Genomic DNA, 24518 nt, shown 5'->3' with positions numbered 1-24518 from the left:
ACAGCATCTGTGGAGAGGAATACAGTTAACGTTTCAAGTCCATATGATTCTTCATCAGAACTAAGTAAATATAGAAATGAGGTGAAATATAAGCTGGTTGAGGGGGTTGGGACAGGTAGAGCTGGATAGAGGGCCAGTGATAGGTGGAGGCAAAGAAGAGATTGCCAAAGATGTCATAGACAAAAGGACAAAGGGGTGTTGACAGTGGTGATATTATTTAAGGAATGTGCTAATGGTGACATTAAGGGTAGAAAGCAGGACAAGCAAGTGACAGATGGCCCTAGTGGGGGTGGGGTGGGGGGAGGGGATCGAAATGGGCTTAAAGGTGGAGATAAAAGGATGGATCAAAATAAATTTTAAAATAGGTGGGAAAAGAAAAATTTATTTTTAAAAATTATAAATTATTGGAAAAAGGGTGATCGGAAAGGGGGTGGGGATGGAGGAGATCGTTCATGATCTGAAATTGTTGAATTCAATATTAAGTCCGGAAGGCTGTAAAGTGCCTAGTCGGAAGATGAGGTGCTGTTCCTCCAGTTTGCATTGAGCTTCACTGGAACGTTGCAGCAGGCCAAGGACAGACATGTGGGCATGAGAGCAGGGTGGTGTGTTGAAATGGCAAGCGACAGGGAGGTCTGGGTCATGCTTGCAGACAGACTGAAGGTGTTCCGCAAAGCGGTCACCCAGTCTGCGTTTGGTCTCCCCAGTGTAGAGGAAACTGCATTGGGAGCAGCAAATGCAGTAGACTAAATTGAGGGAAGTGCAAGTGAAGTGCTGCTTCACTTGAAAGGAGTGTTTGGGCCCTTGGACGGTGAGGAGAGGGGAAGTAAAGGGGCAGGTGTTGCACCTTCTGCGGTTGCATGGGAAGGTGCCGTGGGAGGGGGTTGAGGTGTAGGGGGTGATGGAGGAGTGGACCAGGGTGTCCCGGAGGGAACGATCCCTGCAGAATGCCGCCGGGGGGGTGAAGGGAAGATGTGTTTGGTGGTGGCATCATGCTGCAGTTGGCGGAAATGGAGAAGGATGATCCTTTGAACGCGGAGGCTGGTGGGATGATAAGTGAGGACAAGGGCCATCCTATCATGGTTCTGGGAGGGAGAGGAAGGTGTGAGGGCGGATGCGCGGGAGATGGGCCAGACACGGTTGAGGGCCCTGTCAACCACCGTGGTTGGAAAACCTCGGTTGAGGAAGAAGGAAGACATGTCAGAGGAACTGTTTTGGAAAGTGGCATTATCAGAACAGATGCGACGGAGGCGAAGGAACTGAGAGAATGGAATGGAGTCCTTACAGGAAGTGGGGTGTGAGGAGCTGTCGTCGAGGTAGCTGTGGGAGTCAGTAGGCTTGTAATGAATATTGGTGGACAGTCTATCACCAGAAATTGAGACAGAGAGGTCAATGAAGGGAAGGGAAGTGTCAGTGATGGACCATGTGAAAATGATGGAGGGGTGGAAATTGGAAGCAAAATTAATAAATTTTTCCAGGTCCAGACGAGAGCATGAAGCCGCACCGAAGCAGTCATCAATGTACCAGAGAGAGTGTTGTGGGAGGGGGCCTGAATAGGACTGGAACAAGGAATATTCCACATACCCCATAAAGAGACAGTCATAACTGGTGCCCATGCGGGTACCCATAGCCACACCTTTTATCTGGAGGAAGTGAGACGAGTTTTAGGAGAAATTGTTCAGTGAGAGAACAAGTTCAGCCAGACGGAGGAGAGTAGTGGTGGATGGGGATTGTTCAGGCCTCTGTTCGAGGAAGAAGAGGAGAGCCATCAGACCATCCCAGTGGGGGGGGGTGGAGGTGTAGAGGGATTGGACATCCATGGTGAAGAGGAGGCGGTTGGGGCCAGGGAACTGGAAATTGTTGATATGATGTAGGGTGTCAGAGGAATTACGGATGTAGGTGGGAAGAGACTGGACAAGGGGAGAGAGAATGGAGTCAAGATAGCAAGAAATGAGTTCCGTGGGGCAGGAACAGGCTGACACAATCGGTCTGCCAGGACAGACCTGTTTGTGGATTTTGGGTAGGAGGAAGAAGCAGGACATCCAAGGTTGGGAGACCATGAGGTTGGAAGCTGTGGGGGAAGATCTCCAGAGGAGATGAGGTCAGTGACAGTCCTGGAAACAATGGCTTGATGTTCAGTGGTGGGGTCATGATCCAGGAGGAGGTAGGAGCAAGTGTCTGCGAGTTGACGCTCAGACATAGAGGTCAGTGCGCCAGACAACAACACCCTTGTCAGCAGGTTTGATGACAAAGTCAGGGTTGGACCTGAGAGAACAGAGTGCGGCAAGTTCAGAAAGAGGCAGGTTAGAGTGGGTGAGAGGAGTGGAGAAATTGAGACGACTAATGTCACGCCGACAGTTCTCAATGAAAAGATCAAGAGCAAGTAAGAATCCAGAGGGAGGGGTCCAGGTGGAGGGAGAATATTGGAGGTGGGTAAAATGATCCGTTGAACGTGGAGAGGACTCCTGCCCAAAGAAGTGAGCACGGAGACGATGACGGCGGAAGAAGAGTTCAGCATTGTGCCGAGCCCGAAATTCATTGAGATGAGGGCATAAGGGAATGAAACTAAGTCCTTTGCTGAGCACTGAACGTTCAGCGTCAGAGAGGGGAAGGTCAGGGGGTATGGTGAATACACGGCGGGGGCTGGGATTGGAAGACAGGATGGGGTCAGAGGGACTGGCAGGGGTGGAGGGTCCTGGATGGGTGTTGGTGCCAATGAGTTGTTGGAGCTTGCGTTCCTTTGCACCTGAAAGAAAGAGACAAAGTTTCTTGTTGAGGCGTTGAATGAGATGAAGAATAAAATGAAACTGGGGTCAAGGACAGCTTAGAGATAGGGTGAGTCAGTGCTGCTGGAGGTAGAGGTCGAGTGTGTTCATATGGCAGTGCATGGCACTGAGTGTGGATCTCAGGATGCGACCAGAACAGCCATCTGAGGAGCGTATAAATGCAATTTGTTGTGCTGCAAACACCCAACAATGTAAATAAAAATCAATGCATCCACTTGCTTTGAAGCTACCTCTTTTAAAATCCTAAGGCGCAGACATCAGGTCCAGGGAATTTGTCAACTTTTAATCCCATTAATTTCTCCAATATTCTTCACTAATAGTCATTTATTTGTGTTCCTTATTCTTGCCAGACCATTGGTTCCCCATTATTTCCTGAATGTTTTTGGTCTTTTAAGTGAAGACCAATGCAAAGTATCTATTTCCCTGTCTTTGCCATTCCCGTATTGTCCACTATAATTTCACCTGTCTCTGCTTCTAATGGGGCCCATGTTTACTTTCACTAAACTTTTCCTATATACATGCCGATGGAACTTTTTACAACTGTTTTTATGTCTCTTATTACTTTATTCTCATATTCTATTTTCTCCGTCTTTATCAATTTTTGGTCATTTTCTACTGGTTTTGAAAACTCCCAATCCTCAGGCTTGTTAACCTTCATGGTAATATTAACTCTCTTCTTTTAATATAAACTCTCCTAAACCTCTTCAGTTGGCCATGGATGGATCTCTTTTTTCCAATGAGTTTTTATTTCTCAATGCAATGTTGATAATAATGAAATATTTCTTCAATTGTCATTAGGTTACCTCTAATTATATGTACTCCACTTGTCTTTTTCCCTCTCTATCTTTTCTAAATGTGATACATTGCAATATTTAATTCCCAGTTCTGATTTTTCTATAGTCATATCTTAGTAATCCCTGCTATATCTGGTTCCTTGCAGTGCATTATTGTTTCCAATGCCCCTCTTTTATTACGGATGCTTTTGTACAGACAATTTAACTCATTCTCAATAACAATTTCTCTAATTTTTATTTTTAGCTTTTTTATATATACTCCTATTCCATAACTCTATTTATTTCTTGGCCCTAGGTTTACTTGGGCCAATAATTTCCATCCCTGTTTTATTTAGCATGTTCCCTAGATTGTCCTTAACAGAAAGAGTACTGACCAACTTGCAAAACCCAAAACAAAACAGCTAATGTTCGATGTGATGCTGCAGTTGGCACTTGCTGAACACTAATAATCAACTTAAGAAACTTGGTTGAGCTCGTAACATAGCTCATTTATGCTTGCTAGAAGTGATATACATTCATACGAAAGTCCTGTTCTCTGAAAAAAAAGAATATGTTCAAGCCTTGTGCCTTTTGTGAATTACCTAGGAGTCTTGGAGGCCTATGGTTCTCCATTGATTGGCTGAGGCATTGCCATGGAGAAAGCATTAATATGCTAACCATTCAGTGCTATTTTCTCCTATAGTTTAAATTGTTGTATTCGTTTGAAATTTGGCATTCTTGTTTGTGCAAGACGGAAAGCTTTGTAAACGTCTCTCTTTTCAGCAATATTCATGTTTTGTTTATTTTTAGACTTTTTCATTGTTTGTGGATCCTTTCACACACTAACTCCCATCATTGTTTTACTAATTTCAAATGCTTACCATGTCTTTAATTACCCTTTCCATTAGGACACTGGCCCCATTCCATTTCAAGTGGAACCCATTCCATTGGCATAGCTAACAGCAAAGTAGTGCAGATGCTGGAAGTCTGAAACAAAAACAGAAAATGCTGAAAAAAACTCAGCAGGTCTGGCAGCATCTCTGGAGAGAGAAAAACAAAGTTAATGTTTCGAGTCCATATGACCCTTCTTCTGCCATTGGCATAGCTCCTTCCTGTCCCAGTACTGGTGCCAGTGCCCCATGAAAGTTAACCTCCCTTTCCCACACCAGCACTTTAGCTACATTTTAACTTTCTTGGTCTGTCTGCTTCTGCCAGTTTGATTGAGCAATAATCCAGAGATTATTACTCTTGAGCTCATGCTTTTTAATTTGGCTCCCAACTTCTGATACTCCCTCAATAGGGCCTCCTCATTGTTCCTACCTATATGGTTTTATTTATGATATGGACTACAACAAATTGATCTTTATGTGTCAGCCATGGCTCAGTTGGTAGTAGACTTGCCTCTTGAGTCACAAAGTTCTGGATTCAATACCATTCCAGAACTTAAGCACAAGAATCAAGGCTGACATTCTAGTGCAGTCTTGAGGGAGTGCTGCACAGTTGGAGCTGTGATCTTTCAGATAAGGCAACAAACCGAGGGCCCATCTGCCTGCTTGGGTGGATGTAAAAGATCTCATGGCACTCTTTCGAGAAAGAGGAATTATTCCCAGTGTCCTGGCCAATATTTATCCCTCAAACAACATCACAAAAAAGCAGATAATCTGGCCATTATCACATTGCCATTTGTGGGAGTTTGCTGTCTGCAAATTCGTTCCCACGTTTCCTAAATTACGATGGTGACTACACTTAGAAGTATTTGCTCTGAAGTGCTTTGAGATGTCCAGTGGTCATGAAAAGTGCTATATAAATGCAAGTCTTTCTTTTCTCCCATTCCAAATTCCTCTACAGCTACCTGGAAATATCCCTTACTTTCACAACAGATGTTAGCACGCCCTTCGAGACTTTCATTCATGGCTGCATAGGATGCTCTCTATGCCCTTTAATTATAGAATCTCCTATTTTCATCACACTTCCATACTGCTTTTCCCTTCCTTGGATGGCCTTCTGAGGATGGTGCCTTGGTCTGCATTGTGCTGTTCTCCCCACAGCATTTCTCCTTGTCCTCACAGGTAGTCAGTACATTGTACCTGCTTGACAAGACCAATGTTTGCAGAAACTCCTTACCCTGATAATCACAACCTCCCTTCCTGAACTTGAGTTTTCCTCTGATGTGTGACTTGTGCTCTGGATAAAATTATCTAGAAATTCTTTGCCTGTCTTATGTTTTGGAGTTCTCTAACTTACACTCCAGCTCAATGACTCTGAACCATTATCATTACAGAAAGAGACTTCCTGCAGATGTGGGAATCCATTACAGTCTCACTGGCCACAAATTTCAACATATTACAATGCTAGCACATAGCCTGCTGTCTTCTCTAATCTTTTTTATTTGTCTGTTTATTGAAAGCTGATTTTTTTTAAAAAATTACTTACTGTTTACTCACCCTTAGGGCTCATTGTCTGTGCTTGCTGTGATGTCACTGCTAATGTCACTTTACCAGCATTCTGAAAATTCGCTGGTGTTTCTGCTAACCAGCTCCATGAGGGCTTCATAAGTAGAGTAAACCTCATTCAAATCTCCTTTGCTCCAAGAAAAAGAACCGCAGCTTTCTCAGACCTAACCTTGTTGCTAAGATCTCTCATCCCTAGAACCATTCTGGTAAATCTTCTCTGCACCCTCTCATGGAACCTCATCCTTCCTGAAGTGTGGTGGCCCCAACTGGAAGCAAAACTCTAGTTGTGGCCTAACCAGAGCTTTATAAAGGTTCAGTATAACATGCCTGCTAATCTTGGGAGGGAGATGGAGGAAGAAATATGCAAAAAATTTGGGGGGACAAAAGTAAAAAACATAGAATAATCATGGCGGATTTCAATTGCTCCGATATTAATAGGTTAGAAGGGGAGAAGAGAGTGAAGTTCCTGCCATGTGTACAAAACTCCTTTCTAACCCAATATGTAAGAAGCCCAACAAGAGAGGAATTGATACTGGATCTAGTAATGGAGAATAAACTATAACAGGTAAGGCAAGTAAAACTGGGGGACCATCTAGGCAACAATGACCATAACACAATACAGTTTAAAATAACAATTAAGAAGGACACTGACCTTGGCAATCGATTGAAGAAAACTTAATTTTTGAAGGGCTGAGAACAGAAAATAAATTGGCAACAATACTGGCAAAAATTATGTAAGAGCAGCAACAGCAAACACAAAACGGTATTCAACAGAGTCCACTAAAAGTATATTCCGCTAAAAAAACAAGAACAAGCTAAACTGTACCAAGACAGCATGGATGAATAAAGATATAAGGGAATTGAAGGTAAGGAAAGAGATACTTGCATTGGGCAAACTTTAGAGACTAGAATCAGGATCTGCATATGGTTCGTCACTCGGCACAAGTGGGTTGCTCCCTAGGCCAGGGGAAAGGATACTTCATCTGCCAGGTCCCTAGAGGGGAAGTGGCAGATGATGTGGAAGTGATGACCAGCTCCATGACAGCATTTCCAGATCCAGCTGATGCTGCTATTATACAGTGTCTGGTGGCTGCTGTCTCAGATGTCATTGCATAACTGGCAGAAGCCACCTAACATCTTAGTGCTGCAGCTGAAGCTCAGATGGAGGTCATGAGATCCATGCATGCTGCCATGCAGACTCAAACTACTGCCATAATGGCTGCAATCTGTGTTCAAAGGGACATGCAGGCTCTTGAGGCATTAAAGCCATCTCCTCCAACAGATTACTAGGATCATTGAGCTGCCATCCTATTGGAGTGACATTGGCCTGTAGAGCATGAGCTTGCTGACCTCTCAGGATGACAACATTTGTGCTCACCCCACTGCCACTATGCCAGTGCCCTTGCTGTTGCCTCTCAGCCAGCCAGCTCAGGCTGCTCCCACCCATACAAATGTGCTGCAGTCTGAAGCCAAGCCCTCAAGGCCCAGAGATGCTCGAGGGTGTCCTGCAAGGTTATCAACAGCCTCCCTCAGTGAAAGTTAACAACTACTGAAATAGCACTGTGTAGGAATACTAGGGTGGGCAAAGGCATCCACAAGACAGGTGCTAAAGGAATGCACAAGGATGGATTGCTCATTTACTTTTGTTTTCTATAATTGCATGTATTGTTGGATAAAGAGATAAATGGAAAGGTTTAGTTGTTGGATTTAAGATGTTGGCCAAGGGGATACTACGATGCAGCATCTAAATAAACGGACGGTAAGAAATAATGGATCCAAATTGTACTATGAGAACTGGAGTGTGAGCAAGCACTCTCAGGCTACCAATTTGAGCAAACAGATCTAGGATACATCCTCCCCTTCCTCATCCTCCCTCTCCTGAGGTACCTCCAGATTACTGATGGCAATGGCTGCACTCTTATGATAGGAATGCTTTGCGGGGTGGGTGGTGGTGGTGGGTGTGGTGCAGCAGACCACCATGAGCATGGACACTCCATCTAATAGTAGAGCTCCACCTGAGTGGTCTAGCATAGGAAGTGTTCCTTCAACACACCAATGGTCTGCTCCACAATGTTTTTGGTGGCTCCATGGCTCTTGTTATATGCATGTTGTCCTCTCATGGTTGGGTGGTGGACAAGGGGTCATCAGACATTTGTACAGGAGGTAATCTTTGTTCTGGAGCAGCCACTTCCTGGTTAATTTAGGAGGTGCAAATATAGCAGGAGTGGCAGACTGCCCCAGATTAGTTGCTGCCAGGATAGTGGGCATTCGTTGGTGTGATGTACTGCACATGGTCACAAATCAATTTCACATTGAGTAGTACCTCTTGTGGTTCCTATATCTTCCCAAATCCACATGAGTACAGTTGATGCCTTCCTGTATCATTGGGAATCTTGCTATCCTGGCAAAACCACATGGCCTCTCATCCTGCTTCTCCCTAGTTATCCACCTCTCCTGACAGATGACCTCCAGATGCAGCAATGGACAGCACGTTGCATGCTCCCACCTGGAAAGATTCAAACACAGAGGTTCAATGCCACGGTTGACCTTTATGACCACTGGCAGCACCATCCATGCCCTTGTGAGGCTCCAGGTCATTTTGAAGCAGGTGGCCAGTTTTGTGATCACCTCCTTGCTGAACCTAAGTTGCATCAAGCACTGCTCCTAGGTTAATTGAAAGTTAAGAGAAGTGCTTTCAAAGAAACACATGGTGCATCGGGCCTTTTGTGCAGGAAACCTCCCCTCATTGAGCTTCCCCTCTCTACAGCCTCTGCTCCATTTCTCAGTCATATTGCAAACCAAGAGGCACTGCAACCCCAGCCCCCTATCTCTTGCAGGGTTGGGTCACCAAATCCTCTGGCCTTCCAGAATGTTTGCAGCAGGTCACCAAAAACAAGCCACAGCACTGTCACTAACTTTGCCGTGGCAGAAATAAGTCAAAAGAACCTCACTTGCAAGTTGGATGTCTGACCCCTGAAGTAACACTGATGGATAGGTCCCTGCTGTTGGTGAGCCCATTTCAGCTAAGAGTGATTGGCTCAGGTGTTCGTTGCACATGCGCAGACCAAGTTTGTGAAATGTATGACAAATCAGCTGAAATGGCTGACTGTCACAATCAGACCTTTCCTTGTACTGCTCGTGCATGCACAGTACATCCAAGCTAGTGTCCTGCCTAGCATGTGGTGCCAAGCAGGTTGTGCCAAAAGTGGTCTGTAGCTTGCCCTGTGCTATTTTATTACCTTGAGGCTTTCATAGCTCTAGCATCAGTGATGTTATGGAGCCTAAAATTGAGCCCCACGTTTTTAATACATTCCTGAGGTCCACTTATTTGTCACTTTTTTTTTGAAGTAATGCTCTTCATTCTTCAGACTCCTGGGGAGGAATCGTCCCAGATTTGAACTAAGTGCAGTAGTGGGTGTGAGAAAAGATGTGTTGCCCATCGGCCAAAATGGGGGATTTCCATATCCTATCGTTCCCTCCCTCATTAATGCATTCATGGGAAACACACCGGATCGCTGGTGGGCAGGTTTTGATTTGCCCGCCACGCTGTGACCTCAGCACTTCTTTGCCCCAGGTGCCATATTTAAAGCACACCAGAGCGCAGCCTACTTCATGTCTACAGACCAGGACTGATCCAGGCCCCAAAATCAAAGGTGGTAGCAGTCCCGAAATTTAGTGACGCCTCTCTGAGGTGCCTGTTGGATGCAGTGGAAGGCCGCCGTGATGACCTCTACCCCTGCTCTGGCTGCAGGAGGTCCACCAGAGTCATCAACTTGGCCTGAGAGGCAGTGGCAGTGGTGGTCATCGGCAACAGAGCACAGAGGAGGTCAGTCATCCAGTGGAGGAAGTGGATCAATGCTCTCATCTGTTCCACTAGCGTAAGTCAACCACCTCATCACTCCCAACACACACTCTCAAACCTATCACACATCTACAGGAATCTCGCACGTCAAGGGACAACAACACTAACTCTCACACACACCCTCACATCTCCATCAGGCTCATTCCCTCTGGAGCTCATGTTCTCATCCCGTCCATGGCTCCACTCACCACACAAGCATTCCACACAGTGGCATGCGTCCTGCTCACTCTCTCCATCTGTTTTCATGCAGGAAACAAGCTGGCTCACAACAGCAGGGAGAGGTCCCAGACCGGAGGTAGAGTGGCCCACATTAGGCCCCTCACTGACTTTGAGGAGTGTGCAATCACATTGACTGGCAAAGACTTGGACTGTGCTGCAGCGATGATGAGGTAAACACCCACATGAGGACCCTGCACCAGATCATCCCTCTCTCAACGCAACTGAGCACTCTCTCTCATGTTTTTTGACTCAGCTGCCATGCATTAATTATCTCCACTTTGGTTCACAGGGAGCTCTGTCAAGTTACCGACATCCTCAGCCAGCCAGTCCCCCAGCTCCATCCAGGCCTTCACCTCCGGCAAAGAGGACATCCCCATTAAAGAGCAGGAAATAAACAGCCTAGAAGACTCATCACAGCACTTACCCACCCTCTACCTGTGCAGAGACACACCACCTCTGTGGGACCTAGATCTGGAGCAGGCTCAGGTTCTCAATCTGGTGGTCACTGCACGGACACCTGTACGCAACAGGAGGAGGCCGATTCAGCTGAGTTCCCCGGCACTCGAGGACTGCTGGGGAAGAGGCATCTGTAATATTGAGGCAGATGACGAGCCTCTGGATTTGGCCTTCCAACCCATAGTGGAAAGTCAGCAGAAGGCAGGGAAACATCACGCAGAGCTGTTGGAAGCCTTCAACAGAGTGGCGCGCAAGTCTGAGGAGTGCATCCGCCTCCTCTGATGAAGTGGTGCCCACATGTGAGTGCATGGAGGTCTCCATGGGAAGGATGGCAGGCACCATGGAGACCCTGGTCCAGCAGAATGCAGAGATGAGCGCAGACCTGCACTCCATCGCAGTAGCCATGGGTGAGTTAGTGCAGTGGCGACGCGAGAGGGAAACGGGGCACCTCAACGTCCCTCCAGGTGCTCCTTACCCTCAAGGAGTCTGGTTGGGGCCCCCAGGTATCCAAATGGAGGAGGAGTGGCAGCTGGACACCACTGGGTCATCCACTCAGGAACCTCAGAGGCTGTCTGCTCCCTCTGAGCCCCCTTTGCCTGTGACCCTCTCAACCTCATCCTCTGTCACCACAGAGGGAGCAGCTGGCACACAGGGGACAGCCAAAGCAAGCCAGGGCTCTCAAGGCCTTGGATCTCCAGAGGACGCACACAAAAGTCAACAGAGGCAACAGGGCCTACCATTGCACAGGCTGTCTCCACCCCTGCTTTGGATGTCAGGCCTAGGAAAGTTAAGAAATTCTGATAACAAGCGGTTGCACATGTGAACACATTTTATCACTTCATAGTCTGAAAATACATTCACTTTTGCTGAATAATGTTGTCTTTCAGCTTCATTGACAGGCTTCGAGTTCTCCCCCCACTCACACCTCCCCCCCACCCAACCCTAACCCCGCACTAGCAGTTCAGTTGCATGCAGGCGGACCGCAAGTGATTCTGGAGGGAAATGTCTGTGTCACAGGGCCTTTCAGAGTCTCGTGCAAGCACTCAGCCACGCACACAGAGACTTCATCACACTCATCTCACTGTCCTGCATATTTTCAATGCTGCTTGCTGGCGTTCTCTTAAAGTTGTCCATCTGAGCTGAGCTGCATCTCCGCCCACCCACTGATTGCACTCCAATGCAATACCTGTGCCCGCCCAACGTGAGGCTCTGCTCACTTTCGATTTGAAAAACATGGTCATGGTAAAGTTTTGGTTAGCTCCCCTATCCTTTTCCCTCCCCTGTCACCCATATCCTTCACCCCATCACAGTCCACCCCGGCATTACCTTCCACCTAGCGACCGTTAACCTACAGCCCGAACCCTTGATATTCCAGGATGTCCAGATGAATGTGCAAGTTCCCTGAAAATCCAACCTCCATCCACATTGACCTCCCCGACCACCTCCTTCCTACCCCAAAGTTCCATGTTTGCTTCCATGTCCTCACCATCCACCCTTGCTGCCTCTTCCAATGGTATTGACACGCCCCCACCCTCCCGGCTCACTGTGTCCCCCTCACACTCTCCATTCCCTCCTATCATGTCTACCCTGAGTTTGCACCCCAGGAGGAGTCATTGACTCCATAGGCCCTCCCTTGCACATTCATCTGGGCATTCCACTTCCTCCCCACTTCGCTGATCATCCATACCAGTCCATGGCAAAGTCCATGAAAGTCCAAAGCCGGGCCAAAGAATCAGCAGAGACCATGGAAGGTGGTGCAAGCCCATGACGAAGTCCGTGAAGGTCCAAAGTCTCAGCGAAGTCGAAACTGCTGCGCGGAGGCCTCCCACCTTCTGAGAGCTTCTTCGCGGCAGAGCCATGTGTGTGAGGATCCACCCAGCATGTGATGCATGTGTTCCTCCAGGGTCCAGTAGCGGTAGGGCTCCAGTGTCTTCTCCTCAGATCTCCACGATCTGAGCAAGGCCCTAAAGGTAAGTCGCGACTTCTGCACATCTCGCTTGGCCAGACATGTTCTGGGCAGGTATGTTTTCCTGCCAGCATAACCGTAAATCAGGCTTGGGGGACGATTCTGGTCGGGACTTACTTTGCATCCCATTAGTGGTATGAAAATTGAGTTCATGAGGGCCTCCAGTGGGATTTGCGATACACCATGACGGACATCATTGGATGATCCTACTGTGATTTCACACCAGTGGGAAACCTATTTCTGCCCCTCCTGCCAAGTTCTTCACCAAGTCCCATCGCCAGCAAGAGCAGATGATTCTGGCCCTGTTCTCTGTATTACTTCAATTTGACCTGCTCCCAAAACTTTGGCAGGCTTTCGGTAACTAGAGAGTAGGAAATATCTTGGATAGAGATTTTCCCATTTACACCTTCCATTGACTAAGCCAAGCTCATGGACTCACTTCAAGTCCACATGCTGTTGATCACTAAACTTGGTGCAATATATTGGTGCAGTCACATTTATTATACAGCCAGGCCTTTTCCTTTAATATAAAAATGTACCTTACAACCCGTCATAACCAAAATGTGTTATTAAAGCAATTACATCCAAGCAAGCCTAACTACTATTAGCTCTCATTCCTTAACTATATCCCCTTTATTGCCCCTTTCAGGATGGGATACAATTCACATACAACGCCCACAATCTGGTACCTCAACCAAGTGGTCATTCCTGTGTGAGTAGGCCTCATTATTCACCCATATATGGCCATTTGTAAGCAGCAGTCACCAAAATAGAAAGTAGGAGTGGGGAAACCAGGTTGATTTTTCTCTTTGTAGTTTGGGAACATAAAGACCAATCAATCTGAATTGTAAACCTGGTTCAGATCAACTATTGTCCCCATATGCAATCCTGGCTCAGATCAGCTAATTGAGCAGTTAGCTGGTGATTCATAGTACAATATACAGTTTAGCTGCTATCCCATATTTTCCTTTTTTTAATACTGAATTAGCCATGGGTGTGGCCACAGGTGCTATCAGATCCCCATTTCCATGAGAGAATAATTTTGAATTTTTGAGGCTATGTTCTCTTATAATTTCAAAAACTATGTCCCATTATCAATTTCTCAATGATCATTCCAATCTCTTTTTTCCAGTTAAAACAGATATTAGAGTATCTATGCTGTTAGCTGAAAAATTCCCAGTCTTCCTGACCAGTGCCTACCACTGGCCCAGAGCAGGACAACCACTTGATCAAAACAATATCAGTTTAGCCCAGTGGTACCTTTTTCTCTGAGCTAGAATGTCATGGGTTCAAGCCTTAGTCCTGAGATTTGGGCACACAATCTCACTGACACTTCAGTGCAGTACTGAAGGGAGTACTGCACTATCAGGTCACAGAATCTGTACAGCACAGAAGGAGGTCATTCAGCCCTTTGAGTATTCTACTTAGTCCTATTCCCCTGCCTTATCCCTGTAACCTTATACATTCTCTCTTTTCGGATAGCCATCCAATTCCTTTTTGAATACCTCAATTGAACCTGACTCCATCACCCTCAGGAAGTTTGTTCCTGACTCCAACCGCCTTCTCGGTGAAAAAATATTTCCTCACATCACTTTTTTACCCCTTTTGCCAATTATTTTGAATCTGTGCCCTCTAGTTCTTGATGCTCCCTTACGTGGGAACAGTTTCTCACTATTTACCCTGTCCATACCCGACAGAATCTTGAATACCTCTATCAAGTCTCCTTTCAGCCTCCTTTTTTCCAAAGAAAACAATCCCAACCTCTCCAATCTATCGTCATAGTTACAGTTCTTCATCCCTGGAATCATTCTTGTGAATCTTTATCTGTACTCTCTCCAATGTCTTCACATCCATCCAAGTATGGCGCCCAGAACTGGACACAATATCCCAGATGAGGCCTAACTAGTGTCTTAAAAGTTCAATATGACCTCCTTACTCTTGTACTCAATGGCCCTATTAATAACGCCTAAGATATTATATGCTCTCTCAACATGCCCTGCCATCTTCAATGACTTATGCACATATACACCGAGTTCTCTGTTCTTGAACGTCCTTTAGAGTTTCCCCCTTTATTTATACTGTCTCTTCATATTCTTCCTGGCAAAATGAATCACCTCACAGTCCTCTGCATTGAACTTCATCTGCCGTTTGTCTGCCCGATCCACCAACATGTCTATGTCCTTTTGAAGTTCAAAACTCTCCTCATCACAATTGACTACATTTCCAATCTTCATAACATCTCACAAATTTTGAAATTATGCCCTGAATGCCACAGTCTAAGTCATTTAATATATATCAGGAAGAGCAAGGGTCCCAACAGTGACCCCTGGGGAACTCTACTTCAAACCTTCCTCCAATCTGAAAAGTATCCATTAACCACGACTCTGTTTCCTGTCATTCAGCCAATTAATTTCTTATTCAAGTGCGTACTCTCCCTTTCATCCCGTGAGCTAGAATTTTGCTCACAAGTCTGTGTGGCACTGTATCACATGCCTTTTGAAAATCCATATACACAACATCAACAGTGTTGTCCTTCCAAACCTTCCCTGTTACCTCCTCATAAAAACTCCAAGTTACTTAAACCATGATAAACCTTAATGAAACCATGCTGGCTTTCTTGTACGTGTCTAAGTGACTTTTTATTTTGTCCAGAACTATAGTTTCCAGAAGTTTCCCTATCACTGAAGTCGAACTGACTGGTCTGTAGTTGCCAGCTTTATCCTTGCACCCCCTTATGAACAAGTGTGTAATATTCACAATCCTCCAGTCCTCTGGCATCACCCTGTGTCTAAGGAAGACTAGAAGATCATCACTAGTGCCTCTGCAATTTCTACTCTCTTCCCTGAGTATACTTGGATGTTTCTCATCTAGTCTTGGTACCTTATCAAGGATAGCTTTTCTAAAACCTCCTCCTTCTCAATTCTAAATTCTTATAGTGTATCAGTTACTTCCTGTCTCACCCCAACCAGAGTAGCATCTTCTTCCTTTGCAAAGACAGATGCAAAGTACTCTTTGAATACCTCCTGTGTCCCTAATCGGCCCTACCCTTTCTTTTACCACCCTTTTATTATTTATATACTTACAGAAGACCTTGGGAGTCCCTTTTATATTAGCTGCCAATCTCTTTTCATGCTCTCTGCTTGCTTTTCTTATTCATTTTCTCACTTCCCCTCTGGTCCTCCTATATTCACCCTGATTCTCCATTGTATTTTCTATCTGACATCTGTTGTACACACACTTCTTCCTTTTCATCTTCACTTCTATCTCTCTTGTCATCCAGGGCACTCTGGATTTACTTGTTCTGCTTTTCCCCTTCACTGCCTGCAATACTTTTTCTTTGAAGGTAGCCGATTGTTCAGCCACCATCTTTTCTGCCAACATTTGATTCCAACTCGTATGCATTCTCATCCCAGTGAAGTTGGCTTTCCCCCAATTAATTATCCCTGCTCTGGATTGTTTGTTTGCATTCTCACCTGTTATGGCACAGCCGATTGTAAATGGTAAGCTGCTGAAATCCCAAAGGGAAACTTGAAACAACTGCCACAACTGTTTTGCAATTTGTTTATTTATTTCACGACATGTGCCTTGAATTCAGTAGTAATATGTCCACAGGGTCTTAAAGAGGGCTTTTACAAAACTAAATTAAACATTTATTAATAGAAGAAATAATTTTAAGCACATACATAGGTCTACAAATTACTACTAGGATAATTCCCAGCTGCCCTGATTAATCTAACTCCCAGTTACACCTCCATTAAGGCAACAGTAAGACACATAGATTTAAACAGACCCAGGCAAAGCACGCACCTTGGACAGTTGAATTCAAACTGAGATTTTCTCAGCTTTTGTTCCTTCTATTCAGCAGCTTGAGGGTTAGATACTAGAGGCTTTTCACATTTGTGTTAGATCTTAAAATGCCTGCCCTTACACACAACCTTCACTGCTTTATATATATTTTCCCCTTTGAATGTAAATTCCCATTGTTTTTCTATGTCTTTGGACTTTATCACTCTAATATTAAAAATCTATCATAGTACTAATTTTATTAGTAATCTTTGGGAAAAATAAACACACAGTTTCTTAACTTCTTCTGGCTAGGTGTAACATTTCACCCCCTCTTTTGAATCCAAGCTACTCCGTTTTATTTAAAAATGCAAATGTTCCCTTTACACCTCACATTCTCAAACTTCACCCATGTTTAACTATTTAGCATTTTAAACCTAGCTTCTCTTCTTACATCAAAGCCTTCAGACCAGCTATCTTTAATTCAATTAACACACACAGACACCCCAGTTAACTTGTCTTTCCACCTGTTAATTATCCCTGTTCTTAATTGTTCCTTGATCTTTTTCATGGCCAACCTAAACCTTAAGATACAATGGTCACTGTCCCCTAAATGCTCTACCACTGATACTTTTTCCACCTGGGCCAACTCATTCCCCAGAACCAGATCCAACAGTGCCTCCCCTCTCATTGAGCAGGAAACATGCTGCTACAGAAAATTTATCTTGAACATATTCTAGGAACTCTCATCCCTCTTGTTCCTTGGCACTATTCCTATCCCAGTCTATAACTGGATAATAGAATCCACCCGTTATAATTACACTACAATTCTTGTACCTCTCTGTAATTTCTTTGCAGATTTGTTTCCCTAAATCCCTTCTATTAGCTAGTCTATAGACTACACTAATCAATGTTTATTGCACCTTTTTTATTCCTTACCTCTAGCCAGAGAGATTCCATCCTTGATCCCTCTGGAACATCCTCTCTCCAGTACTGTAATGCCATCTTTAATCAATACTACCACTCCTCCTCCTCCTCCCCCCTCCCCCTCCCTCACAGCTGCCCCCACCCTTCCCCTATCCTTTCCTTTTCTGTCTCTCCTAAACACCTTGTACCCAGGAATATTTAACACCCAGCCCTGCCTTCCTTTGAGCCAGGTCTCTGTTATAGCAATAATATCATAATTCCATTTGTCAACTTGTGCCTGTAGTTCACCAATCTTATTAACCCCACTTCGTGCATGCACATTAGCCCTGATTTAGGCTTTTTTACTTTCCCCCTTACTCTGACCCCATCCAATGACCTACTATTGCCTACTCCAGTTCTATCAAACTCTCCAAGTATTCTATCTACCTTGATACTACTTTCTGATATCCTCATCAGTTAATACTTCTCTACTTCCCACTGCCAGTTCCATTTCTCTCCACTCTGAATTTCCCCTCATGTTCCCATCCCCCTGCCAATCTAGTTTAAACCCTCCCTGACAGCACCAGCAAACCTCCCTATGCTCCCTCCTAGCAAAGCTTTCCTAGATGAGATGTTACCAGAGGGCCTATCTTGTGTAGGTGGTTGTAAAGTATTCAATAACACTATTTGAGAAGAGCAGGGAAGGTGTTTTTTGTTCCCTAATAAACTGATCTTTCTCCTCCAAATCTTGGAGTGAGATTGGAAGCCCTAAAGGAATTTCTATCCTGATTACTTTACCTATTGCAAATGAAATAGCAGTTGGAATCAAGCTGTTGTATCCAAACCAAAAGAAAATAATTTAAGGCTGAGCAACAACAAAGAGTACAGTAACAAGGGAGTTGAAGGTTATCCATGTGTTGAAGTAAAGGTCCATACCCTATGGGGGAGCTGAACAGATGGTGTAATGCAGTGTTCCAAAGCTGCTGTAATTAAGAGGAAGTACATTAGAAATTCAGTGGTAAAAGCAAAATACTGCGGATGCTGGAAATCTGACATAAAAACAGAAAATGCTGGAAAAGCTCAGCAGGTCTGGAATCATCTATGGAGAGAGAAACAGTTAACGTTTCGAGCCTGTATGACTTCAGAGCTGAAGAAAAGTCATATGGACTCAAAACATTAACTCCATTTCTCTCTACACAGATGCTGCCAGACCTGCTGAGTTTTTCAAGCATTTTCTGTTTTTTATTTCAGATTCAATGGTATCAGGATACATGTCAATGATAAGGTCACTTCTGTATAACATGTTTACTGTTTTCCCATGCTACGGAGTCATACAGGCAAGCAAGAGCACTTAACTAGAGTTGCATGTGAGCTTGGTCCAACTCATGCCATTAACCTTCCAATTAAATTATACAGTCCTTGCCAATAGTCAAGCTAGGAGGTTAATTGCATCACTGCAGTGCAACAGTGAAAGCAAAATGCTAACCATCTGTTACCTATCTGAAAATTTGGCAAAGCTAACAGGTTGATAAAAAACACTAAAATTCCTTTACGTGAAATCAATCTCTTCCCTCACCAATTATACTTTTGCAGATTACTTGTATCATTTCCCATCTGTAAATTCAGACCTAACTTGAGCATTTGCATTTAAAATTGTTGATATGTAAGGTTTTTTATTCATTCATGGGATGTGAGCATCACTGGCTAGGCCAGCATTTATTGCCCATCCCTAATTACTCTTGAGAAGGTGGTAGTGAGCTGCCTTTTTGAATTGCTGCAGTCCATGTGATATAGGTACACCCACAGTGCTGTTAGGGAGGGAGTTCCAGGATTTTGACCCAGCGACAGTGAAGGAACAGCAATATAGCTCCAATTCAGAACAGTGTATGGCTTGGAGGGAACTTCCTGGTGGTGGTGTTCCCATACATCTGCTGCCCCTGTCCTTCTAGATGGTAGCAGCCATGAGTTTGGAAGGTAGTGTCTAAGGAGCCTTGGTGAGTTCCTGCAGTGATGTGTAAGAAAGAGCTAAACAGATGGGAGCCTAATGTAACATGTAACTTGAAAGCAGGAAAAGGATAACAGATGTTACTAAGATGATAAATAATCTTTTGTGAAGAAAGATACATTAAACTAGGTGAGGTGCTTCATTGTTAGCAAAGGATAACATAACAGCTGTCAAAAGGGTGAATATAACACTAGAAGAGATGACAGAAGAACTTGAAGCAGTAATTAAGTAGGAGTAATAAGAGGACAAAGTAATAATTACAGTTATTGACTGTCAGTTCAAGGTGAACAGGTAGATAGCAAGCTATTTAAAGAAATTAGGAGTGCAGTGCATGGTAACGTGATAATCATAAAGATATCAATATCTTTGAGTTCAAATTGAAAGGTCAGGCTAACTGAAATGGAGGGCTGAACATTATAACAGATGGCATAAATAATTGCTTACTAAATCAAAAAAAGTATTGGATCCAAAGGCAGTTATTAGGATTATTATTTAACAGTTCACCAGAAATATTAATAATCTGAAATTGGGGTCCCACTGATTACTATAGTTAAACTTTATATAATAAAATGGCTGAGAGCTAAAGAGGTATATGTCTTTAGGACATCAAAATTTAAGATAAGAATTTCAAGGAAGATTAACTGGAGAAGGGAGGAGGCAACACTGGGAAATAGGAAAGTAGACAAAAGAGATTTCTTCCAGGGTACTGCTTTGAATAAGTGTGTCCCTGATAAAGGTAATAAATTTGTGATTAAATCGTCAGCATTATCATCATCCTTCCATCTATGTGAGATGATGGACATGCAGCAAAACTGTTGGTGATGGGATAGTTTTATATGGTGCACTTTTGCTGATGGTTGAAGAGACCAGTCTATGACAGGCAGGTTCTGACACAAGTGTTGCACATAAAGTTAGCAGGTGTCATGTGGGTTGCTGTTTTCGACATTGGTGCTGTTGTCAAGCTGCTGTACCCACTGATTTGTCATGGCGGTGCATGCCTACCCAAAGATAATATCACAATTTCCCTCTGTTGGCTAGTGTTTTCCACATGTGAAAATTGATGTCTAGGGCCTTCATATCATGCTTGCAAGCATTCTAGGAGAGAAGCATTGGGTGTCCTACTTGTCTTTTTAGCTCTGGCTACCTCACCATACAGAACATCCTTGGTATTGCATCTGTCTTCCATCTTGCGAATGTGCCCAAAACAGTGAATTCACCTCTAATTGATGAGAGCTAGCATATTTAGGAGATTTGCCTTTGAGAGGGCTATTGCATTTGTGATTTTTGTCCTTGCACGAGATGTTGAGTTTGCGCCATAGATAATGAAGATGAAAATTGTTGAGCTTCCTTTCTTGATAGCTGTAAGTCGTCCGTGCTTCACAGCCATACAGTAAGATGCTGAAACTCAGGCCTTATCAATCAGCATCTTGGTCCTAACAGTCAGCTTGTTTCTCCATGCACACTTAGTGAGTTGGTCCAATATGGTAGCTGCTTTCACTGTGCATGAATCGAGTTCTGCATCAAGAGACAGATTGTCTGACTCCGTGGACCCAAGGTAGCAGAATCTGTTAACTACTTCGATTGGCGTGTTGCTTAGTGTGATTGATGGTGGAGATATTACACTCTGCCCCATAACCACAGTTTTCTTGAGGCCTATAGAAAGGAAGAACACATCACAGGTATGGGAGAAACAATCCATGAGTCTCCATTGCTGAGTTTCCATGACTAGCATGGCACCATCAGCATAGAGGAGCTCTCTGACCATGATGTGCTGTACTTTTGTCTTTGCTTTCAATCTGGTAAGATTGTAAAGCTTGCTGTCTGACCTAGTGTGCAGGTAGACTTCTTCCAAATCTGCAGGGAAGACAAAGGCCAGGAGCATGGAGACGAAAATATCAAACAGTGGGAGTTAAGGCACACCCCTATTTCACTCCATTTTTTCACCCTGAAACTGTTGGAAGTAGTGCCATCAAACTGTACAGTACAGTGAATGTAAAGGTGCGAATGAGACTAAGGAGCTTTGGATAGCCAATTTTCTCAAATCTTGTAGAGGTTCTGTTCTGCTGACGGTGTCAAATGCTTTTGCAAAATCTACAAACCAAAGAGAGGTGTACCCTGTTCCCTACACTTCTCTTGTAGCTGGCGTATGGAGAAGGTCATGCTCACTGTCCTGTCAGCAAGGAAAGTGCACTGTGCTTCTGGATACAGTTGGCCTGCAAGTTGATGGAGTCTTTTCAGCATGACCTTAGCAAAAGCCACTGCAGTGATGCTGAGGAGTGAGATGCCCCTTTAACCATTGCAATCTCCTTTTCACATCACATATGTCCTGAGAACAGATCCTGCCTTCAAACAGAGAAGGTAGAGGTCATGAAGGTGTGGCAGTAGATGGGACCATCCGTGCATTAGCAGTTCAGCTGGAATTCCAGGTGCCTTTCTGCTTGCTAAGGAATTAGTGGCCTTTTCAAGCTCAAGTGATGAAGGTTCTTTGTCTAACTCAACCATGACAAAGCTGTGGGAAAGCATCAAGCACAGACTGGGAGATGTCTATCTCATGGCAATATAGCTCACAGTAGTGTTCAACAGAGTGGGATATATGTTCACTTCTGTGAGTGAGTATTTCACCATCTGATTTCAGAGGGGCAACTTGGCTAATAATAGGACCAAGTGCCCATTAGCTGCCATCCTACATATCACATTTCAGATTTCCAGCATCAGCAGTATTTCACTTTTATATTAAATATCATGTAGTTTTCCACTGTCACAGACTGGATTTCTTGACATAGGTTGATCCAGTGTTAATTTGAACAGTGTCTTCAAGTGTTTTGCACAACTGCCTTGGCTACTTTCAAATCTTGCAGTGTTCTAGTTGAGCTTATATCCTGTATCAACTAGACCAGCTAGATTTTGTTTCTTTAATGTCCATATATCAATCATCTCTGCTGAGTAGGTCTCAAAACAACCTTTGTTGTGGATTCTTCTGTTAGCAAATATTGATACTGTATGCTCAGTAACTTCCAAGCTCAATCAATATCAACGTTGGCATTCCTGGTAAGCCTTTGGTAGGTAGCAATCACTTGAACGCCAATGCAAACTGCTGGTATTTGACATCATTTCTTGTACCAGGGATGTTATGTGGTGAGCCATCATGCTTGGAGCTGTGAAACCTTTGGGGTTGCTCCTTCACTCTGCTGACAGGAGTGGTCAGTGTTGATATCTGCACTATGGTAAGTGCGGGTAATGAGAATGCTGGGCAAGCTGTGTCTTCTGGTTATAATCTGGTCAAGTTGATGCCAATAGTCAGATCTTGGATGGCACCATGATACCTTGTGGCAATCTGTGCCCTGAAAGAAAGTGTTGGTAATGCAGAGTTCATTCTAGGCACAAAGTTCAAGAAATTGTTGTCATTGATCTTTGTTACAGACGGGGAGAGAGATGGTGGGATAACTCCCCCGCCCCTCTGCGTTTGAGTGTTTGTGATTTTCACAAATAAGCAGGCTTATTTAAATCAGATGAAAAGATAAACGCTTATTCCAGAATGTATATGCAGCAAACACATCCACTCCCTCCCACGTACATGCACAAGATGGATTCTGGAGAACAAAACATGTAACTAGATTATCAACAGAGTAACAAGAAGCATCTCACATGGTTAAATAGTCCTTTTAAGATGGACACATTGCAGGCCTGGATGGATTCTCTCCGGTGGTTCTTTGGGTGAATGGAAGTTGGAAGCCTTTGGGTTTCTAGGACAAGTCATGGCCAAATTTCTGTAGAGACAAATCTTTGCAGGTAACGACGTTAGTGTGTGTGCCTGCCTCTGTGCATTCATATGTGTGTCTGTCTCTGTGCACACGTGTGTGTCTGTCTTTATGCGCGCATCTCTGTGCATGTGTGAGTCAGTCTCTGTGTGTGTCTCTGTGCGCACGTGTGCCTCCCTGTGTGCATTTCTCTCTGTGTACACGTCTGTGTGCATGTGTGTGCCTGTGTGTGTCTCTCTGTGAGCACATCTTTGTGTGTGCTGGCGCGTGTGTCTCTCTGTGCATGCGTCTGTATGTATGTGTGTTTCTGTGTGTATGTCTCTCTGTTCACACAGTGTGTGTGTGTGTCTGCGCACGCATCTATGTGTGTGTGTCTCTCTGCATGCGCAACTGTGTGTGTCTGTCTCTCTGTGCACATATCTTTGTGTGTCTCTCTGTATACACACGTCTGTGTCTGTGTGTGTGTGTCTCTGTGCGCGCATCTCTGTGCATGTGTGTCTCTCTGTTCACGAGTCTGTGTGTGTCTCTCTGCATGCGCATCTGTGTGTGTCTGTCTCTCTGTGTGCATGTCTTTGTATGTGTGTGTCTCTCTGTACACACATGTCTGTGTCTGTGTGTGTGTGTGTCTCTGTGCGCGCATCTCTGTGTGTTTCTCTTTGTTCATGAGTCTGTGTGTGTGTGTGTCTCTCTGCATGTGTGTCTTTGTGTGTGTCTCTCTCTGTGCGCGCATCTGTGTGTGTGTGTGTCTCTGTGCGCACGTCTCTCTGTGTCTCTCTCTGTGAATGCATCTCTGTGCGTATGTGTCTCTCTGTTCACAAGTGTGTGTGTGTCCGTGCACGCATCTATGTGTGTCTCTCTGCGTGCGCGCATCTCTGTGCATGTGTCTCTCTGTTCACAAGTGTGTGCGTATGTGTGTGTGTCTGCGCACGCAGCTATGTGTGTGTGTCTCTCTACAAGCGCAACTGTGTGTGTCTATCTCTCTGTGCACATATCTTTGTGTATGTCTGTGTGTCTCTCTGTACACACACATCTGTGTCTGTGTGTGTGTGTCTCTGTGCACACATCTCTGTGCGTGTGTGTCTCTCTGTTCACGAGTCTGTGTGTGTGTGTCTCTCTGCATGCGCATCTGTGTGTGTCTGTCTCTCTGTGTGCATGTCTTTGTATGTGTGTGTCTCTCTGTACACACATGTCTGTGTCTGTGTGTGTGTGTGTGTCTCTGTGTGCACATCTCTGTGTGTGTCTCTTTGTTCATGAGTCTGTGTGTGTGTGTGTGTGTCTCTCTGCGTGTGTGTCTTTGTGTGTGTGTCTCTCTCTGTGCGCGTATCTGTGTGTGTGTGTGTGTCTCTGTTCACGAGTCTGTGTGTGTGTCTCTCTGCATGCGCATCTGTGTGTGTCTGTCTCTCTGTGCGCATGTCTTTGTATGTGTGTCTCTCTGTACGCACATGTCTGTGTCTGTGTGTGTGTGTGTCTCTGTGCGCGCATCTCTGTATGTGTCTCTTTGTTCATGAGTCTGTGTGTGTGTGTGTGTCTCTCTGCATGTGTGTCTTTGTGTGT

This window comes from Cetorhinus maximus, chromosome 6, assembly GCF_964194155.1.
Source record: "Cetorhinus maximus chromosome 6, sCetMax3.hap1.1, whole genome shotgun sequence".
NCBI lineage: Eukaryota > Metazoa > Chordata > Chondrichthyes > Lamniformes > Cetorhinidae > Cetorhinus > Cetorhinus maximus.
This window is presented reverse-complemented; position numbering follows the sequence as displayed.